This window comes from Arachis stenosperma, chromosome 9, assembly GCF_014773155.1.
Source record: "Arachis stenosperma cultivar V10309 chromosome 9, arast.V10309.gnm1.PFL2, whole genome shotgun sequence".
Taxonomy (NCBI): Eukaryota; Viridiplantae; Streptophyta; class Magnoliopsida; order Fabales; family Fabaceae; genus Arachis; species Arachis stenosperma.
The window spans coordinates 52379981-52386582 of NC_080385.1; the positions used below are offsets into that span (position 1 = coordinate 52379981).

Consider the following 6602-nt stretch of genomic DNA (forward strand, 5'->3'; position numbering starts at 1 on the left):
GCCCTTTTCTGGCGTTTAACGCCAGTCTGGTGCCCCTTTCTAGCGTTAAACGCCCAGAATGGTGCCAGACTGGGCGTTAAACGCCCACCTGCTAGCCTTACTGACGTTTAAATGCCAGTAAGTTCTTCCTCCAGGGTGTGCTGTTTTCCTTCCTATTTTTCATTCTGTTTTTGCTTTTTTCATTGATTTTGTGACTTCTTATGATCATCAACCTACAAAAAAAACATAAAATAACAAAACAAAATAGTCAAAATATAATATTGGGTTGCCTCCCAACAAGCGCTTCTTTAGTGTCATTAGCTTGACAGAGGACTCTCATGGAGCCTCAGAAATGCTCAGAGCTATGTTGGAACCTCCCAACACCAAACTTAGAGTTTGAATGTGGGGGTTCAACACCAAACTTAGAGTTTGGTTGTGGCCTCCCAACACCAAACTTAGAGTTTGACTGCGGGGGCTCTGTTTGGCTTTGTTTTGAGAGAAGCTCTTCATGCTTCCTCTCCATGATGACAGAGGGATATCCTTGAGCTTTAAACACCAAGGATTCTTCATTCACTTGAATGATCAACTCTCCTCTATCAACATCAATCACAGCCTTTGCTGTGGCTAGGAAGGGTCTGCCAAGGATGATGGATTCATCCATGCACTTCCCAGTCTCTAGGACTATGAAATCAGCAGGGATGTAGTGGTCTTCAATCTTCACCAAAATATCCTCTACAAGTCCATGAGCTTGTTTTCTTGAGTTGTTTGCCATCTCTAATGAGATTCTTGCAGCTTGCACCTCAAAGATCCCTAGCTTCTCCATTACAGAGAGAGGCATGAAGTTTACACTTGACCCTAAGTCACACAAGGCCTTCTTGAAGGTCATGGTGCCTATGGTACAAGGTATGGAAAACTTCCCAGGGTCCTGCCTCTTTTGAGGCAGTTTCTGCTTAGACAAGTCATCCAGTTCTTTGATGAGCAAAGGGGGTTCATCCTCCCAAGTCTCATTTCCAAATAACTTGTCATTTAGCTTCATGATTGCTCCAAGGTATTTAGCAACTTGCTCTTCAGTGACATACTCATCCTCTTTAGAGGAAGAATACTTATCAGAGCTCATGAAAGGCAGAAGTAAGTCCAATGGAATCTCTATGGTCTCATTTTGAGCCTCAGATTCCCATGGTTCCTCATTAGGGAACTCATTGGAGGTTAGTGCATGCCCATTGAGATCTTCCTCAGTGGCGTTCACTTCCTCTCCTTCCTCTCCAAATTTGGCCATGTTGATGGCCTTGCACTCTCCTTTTGGATTTTCTTCTGTATTGCTTGGGAGAGTACTAGGAGGGAGTTCAGTAACTTTCTTGCTCAGCTGTCCCACTTGTGCCTCCAAATTCCTAATGGAGGACCTTGTTTCAGTCATGAAACTTTGAGTGGTTTTGATTAGATCAGAGACCATGGTTGCTAAGTCAGAGGGGTTCTACTTAGAATTCTCTGTCTGTTGCTGAGAAGATGATGGAAAAGGCTTGCCATTGCTAAACCTGTTTCTTCCACCATTATTGTTGTTGAAACCTTGTTGAGGTCTCTCTTGATTCTTCCATGAGAAATTTGGGTGATTTCTCCATGAAGAATTATAGGTGTTTCCATAGGGGTTCTCCTAGGTAATTCACCTCTTCCATTGAAGGGTTCTCAGGATCATATGCTTCTTCTTCAGATGAAGCATCCTTAGTACTGCTTGGTGCATTTTGCATTCCAGACAGACTTTGAGAAATCAAATTGACTTGTTGGGTCAATATCTTGTTCTGAGCCAGAATGGCATTCAGAGTATCAATCTCAAGAACTCCTTTCTTCTGATTAGTCCCATTGTTCACAGGATTCCTTTCAGAAGTGTACATGAATTGGTTATTTGCAACCATTTCAATTAGTTCTTGAGCTTCTGTAGGCGTCTTCTTCAGATGAAGAGATCCTCCAGTAGAGCTATCCAAAGACATCTTGGACAGTTCAGAGAGACCATCATAGAAAATACCTATAATGCTCCATTCAGAAAGCATGTCAGATGGACACTTTCTGATCAATTGTTTGTATCTTTCCCAAGCTTCATAGAGGGATTCTCCATCCTTCTGTCTGAAGGTTTGGACTTCCACTCTAAGCTTACTCAATTTTTGAGGTGGAAAGAACTTTGCCAAGAAGGCATTGACTAGCTTTTCCCATGAGTCCAGGCTTTCTTTAGGTTGTGAGTCCAACCATGTCCTAGCTCTGTCTCTTACAGCAAAAGGGAATAGCATAAGTCTGTAGACCTCAGGGTCAACCCCATTAGTCTTGACAGTGTCACAGATTTGCAAGAACTCAGCTAAGAACTGATGAGGATCTTCCAATGGAAGTCCATGGAACTTGCAATTCTGTTGCATTAGAGAAACTAATTGAGGCTTAAGCTCAAAGTTGTTTGCTCCAATGGCAGGGATAGAGATGCTTCTCCTATAGAAGTCGGGAGTGGGTGCAGTAAAGTCACCCAGCACCTTCCTTGCATTGTTGGCATTGTTGTTGTTTTCGGCTGCCATGTCTTCTTCTTTGAAGATTTCTGTTAGGTCCTCTGTAGAGAGTTGTGCCTTAGCTTCTCTTAGCTTTCGCTTCAAGGTCCTTTCAGGTTCAGGGTCAGCTTCAACAAGAATGCCTTTGTCTCTGCTCCTGCTCATATGAAAGAGAAGAGAACAAGAAAATATGGAATCCTCTATGTCACAGTATAGAGATTCCTTGAGGTGTCAGAAGAACAGAAAAATAGAAGAAAGAGGTAGAAGAATTCGAACTTAATCAGATAGAGTTCGAATTGTGCATTGAGAAGGAGTGGTACTCCATAAATAGAAGGATGTGAGAAGAGGGGAAGAGCTTTTTCGAAAATTAGTTTAAAGAATTTGAAAACATTTTTAAAAAAACACTAATTAATTTTCGAAAATAAGAGTGGGAAAGAAATCAAGTGATTTTTGAAAAAGATTTTGAAATTAGAAGTCAAAAAGATTTGATTGAAAACTATTTTGAAAAAGATGAGGTTAAGAAGATATGATTGATTTTAAAAAATATGTGATTGAAAAGATATGATTTGAAAACAATTTTAAAAAGATTTGATTTTAAAAATTAATGACTTGCCTAACAAGAAAAGATATGATTCAAACATTAAACCTTTCTCAACAGAAAAGGCAACATACTTGAAATGTTCAATCAAATCATTAATTGTTAGCAAGTATCTTTGAAAAAGGAAAGAAATTGATTTTGAAAACATTTGATTGAAAAGATATGATTTGAAAAAGATTTGATTTTGAAAAACTTTGAAAACTTTGAAAAAAATTGATTTGAAAACAAAATCCTCCCCTTTGTGCCATCCTGGCGTTAAACGCCCAGAATGGTGCACATTCTGGCGTTTAACGCCCAATGCACTACCTTTTTGGGCGTTAAACGCCCAACCAGGCACCCTGGCTGGCGTTTAAACGCCAGTCTGTCCTTCTTCACTGGGCGTTTTAAACGCCCAGCTCTTTCTGTGTAATTCCTCTGCTGTATGTTCTGAATCTTTAATTCTCTGTACTATTGACTTGAGAAGACACAAATTAAAAATATTTTTGGATTTTTAATAATCAAAATGCAACTAAAATCAAATAATAATGCATGCAAGACACCAAACTTAGCAGTTTGTATACTACTGACACTGACAGAATGAGAATGCATATGGAGAACAACAAAACACTCAAGTCAAGAGAATTCAAAGATCAGAGTAAGAAATAATCAAGAATTACTTGAAGATCCTTAAGACACATGAATGAATGCATGCAAGTGACACCAAACTTAAGATGAGACACTAGACTCAAACAAGAAACATAAAATATTTTTGGTTTTTATGATTTTATAAATTTTTTTTTTTGGATTTTTCGAAAATTATATGGAAAGGAAAATAAAGGTATCAAAATTCTTAATGAGAATTCCAGGAATCATGCAATGTTAGTCTAAAGCTTTAGTCTAAAGGAATTAGACATGGCTAGCCAAGCTTCAGCAGGACATTGCATTCAAGAGCTAAATTGATGAGAATCAATCAGCTTTGGTGATGATAAGAACATCACCTTGAAACACTAGAATTCATTCTTAAGAACTCTGAAGAAAAATACCTAATCTAAGCAACAAGATGAACCGTCAGTTGTCCATACACAAAACAATCCCCAGCAACGGCGCCAAAAACTTGGTGGGTAAAATTGTGATCAATACAACTTCGCACAACTAACCAGCAAGTGCACTGGGTCGTCCAAGTAATAAACCTTACGCGAGTAAGGGTCGATCCCACGGAGATTGTTGGTATGAAGCAAGCTATGGTCACCTTGTAAATCTTAGTCAGGCAGACTCAAATGGGTATAGTGATGTATGAATAAAACATAAAGATAAAGATAGAGATACTTATGTATATCATTGGTGAGAGCTTCAGATAAGCGTATGAAGATGCCTTCCCTTCCGTCTCTCTGCTTTCCTACTGTCTTCATCCAATCCTTCTTACTCCTTTCCATGGCAAGCTTATGCAAGGGTTTCACCGTTGTCAGTGGCTACCTCCCATCCTCTCAGTGGAAATGTTCAACGCACCCTGTCACGGCACGGCTATCCATCTGTCGGTTCTCGGTCAGGCCGGAATAGAATCCAGTGATTCTTTTGCGTCTGTCAGTAACGCCCCGCTTACTAGGAGTTTAAAGCACGTCACAATCATTCAATCATTGAATCCTACTCAGAATACCACAGACAAGGTTAGACCTTCCGGATTCTCTTGAACGCCGCCATCAGTTCTTGCCTATACCACGAAGATTCCGGTTAAAGAATCCAAGAGATATTCACCCAATCTAAGGTAGAACGGAGGTGGTTGTCAGTCACACGTTCATAGGTGAGAATGATGATGAGTGTCACGGATCATCACATTCATCAAGTTGAAGAACAAGTGATATCTTGGACAAAGAACAAGCGGAATTGAATAGAAGAACAATAGTAATTGCATTAATACTCGAGGTACAGCAGAGCTCCACACCTTAATCTATGGTGTGTAGAAACTCCACCGTTGAAAATACATAAGAACAAGGTCTAGGCATGGCCGAATGGCCAGCCTCCCAAAGTGATCAAAAGATCTCAAGAAAAGGTTCCAAAGATCAGAAGATGAAAATACAATAGTAAAAGGTCCTACTTATAGAAAACTAGTAGCCTAAGGGTTACAAAGATGAGTAAATGACATAAAAATCCACTTCCGGGCCCACTTGGTGTGTGCTTGGGCTGAGCAATGAAGCATTTTTCGTGTAGAGACTCTTCTTGGAGTTAAACGCCAGCTTTTATGCCAGTTTGGGCGTTTAACTCCCATTTAGGTGCCAGTTCCGGCGTTTAACGCTGGGAATTCTGAGGGTGACTTTGAACGCCGGTTTGGGCCATCAAATCTTGGGCAAAGTATGGACTATCATATATTGCTGAAAATCCCAGGATGTCTACTTTCCAACGCCATTGAGAGCGCGCCAATTGGGCTTCTGTAGCTCCAGAAAATCCACTTTGAGTGCAGGGAGGTCAGAATCCAACAGCATCTGCAGTCCTTTTCAGTCTCTGAATCAGATTTTTGCTCAGGTCCCTCAATTTCAGCCAGAAAATACCTGAAATCACAGAAAAACACACAAACTCATAGTAAAGTCTAGAAAAGTGAATTTTAACTAAAAACTAATAAAAATATACTAAAAACTCAACCAAATATACTAAAAACATACTAAAAACAATGCCAAAAAGTGTACAAATTATCCGCTCATCACACACCTCAAAGAAGTGTACCACGTTGGAGGAGAAGAGGCACCCGATCTCCCTGCTATCACCTTTACTAAAGAGGACGCAGCTGGCATCATCATAGGACATTTCGATCCTATGGTCATCACTATCATGTTGGCCAATGCCAATCTACACCGAACACTGGTGGACCAAGGAAGCTCGGCCGACATTTTATTCAAGACAGCCTTCGACAAACTCGGCCTAGAAGAAAAAGAGCTCAAAGCATATCTGGACAGCTTATTTGGACTTGGAGACACCCCAATCCAACCACTCGGTTAGATCTCGCTACACACAACCTTTGGAAAAGGGAACCGGTCTAGGACCCTCAACATAGACTACATCATGGTCGACGTCAACTCGGCCTACAATGCCTTAATAGGTCGGACAACTCTAAACCAGCTCGGAGCAGTAGTCTCAACTCCACACCTATGCATGAAGTTCCCAACTGCAGAAGGGATCGCTATGGTAAAAGGAGACCAGAAGACGGCTCGTCGCTGTTACAACGAAAGTCTAAACCTCAGAGGCAAAGGAGAAGAAATCCACACCATCGAACTCGGAGGAGTTCAAGGTCGAGAAGAATTCCGTCCAAAACCAGAAGGCGAGATAGAAAAAGTCCAGATTGGAGATGTCCCGAACAAAACAACCAACGTCGGCGCAATTCTTAAAGAGGATGTAAAAAAGTCCCTCATAAGGTTCTTAAGAGATAACGTCGACCTCTTCACATGGAAAGTCGCAGACATGCCGGGCATAGACCCCAAGCTAATGTGCCACAAACTGGCAGTATATCCAGGGTTTCTGCCAGTACAGCAAAGGCATAG

At 40.9% G+C, this 6602-nt stretch overlaps 1 non-coding gene across 1 annotated transcript; it reads left to right on the plus strand.

The window, feature by feature from the left end:
* The first annotated feature begins 2019 nt into the window (after window positions 1–2019).
* On the plus strand, window positions 2020–2123 carry LOC130953327 (small nucleolar RNA R71). Its single transcript, XR_009075498.1, has one exon. It is a non-coding gene; the product is annotated as a small nucleolar RNA R71 (small nucleolar RNA).
* The last annotated feature ends 4479 nt before the right edge of the window (window positions 2124–6602 follow it).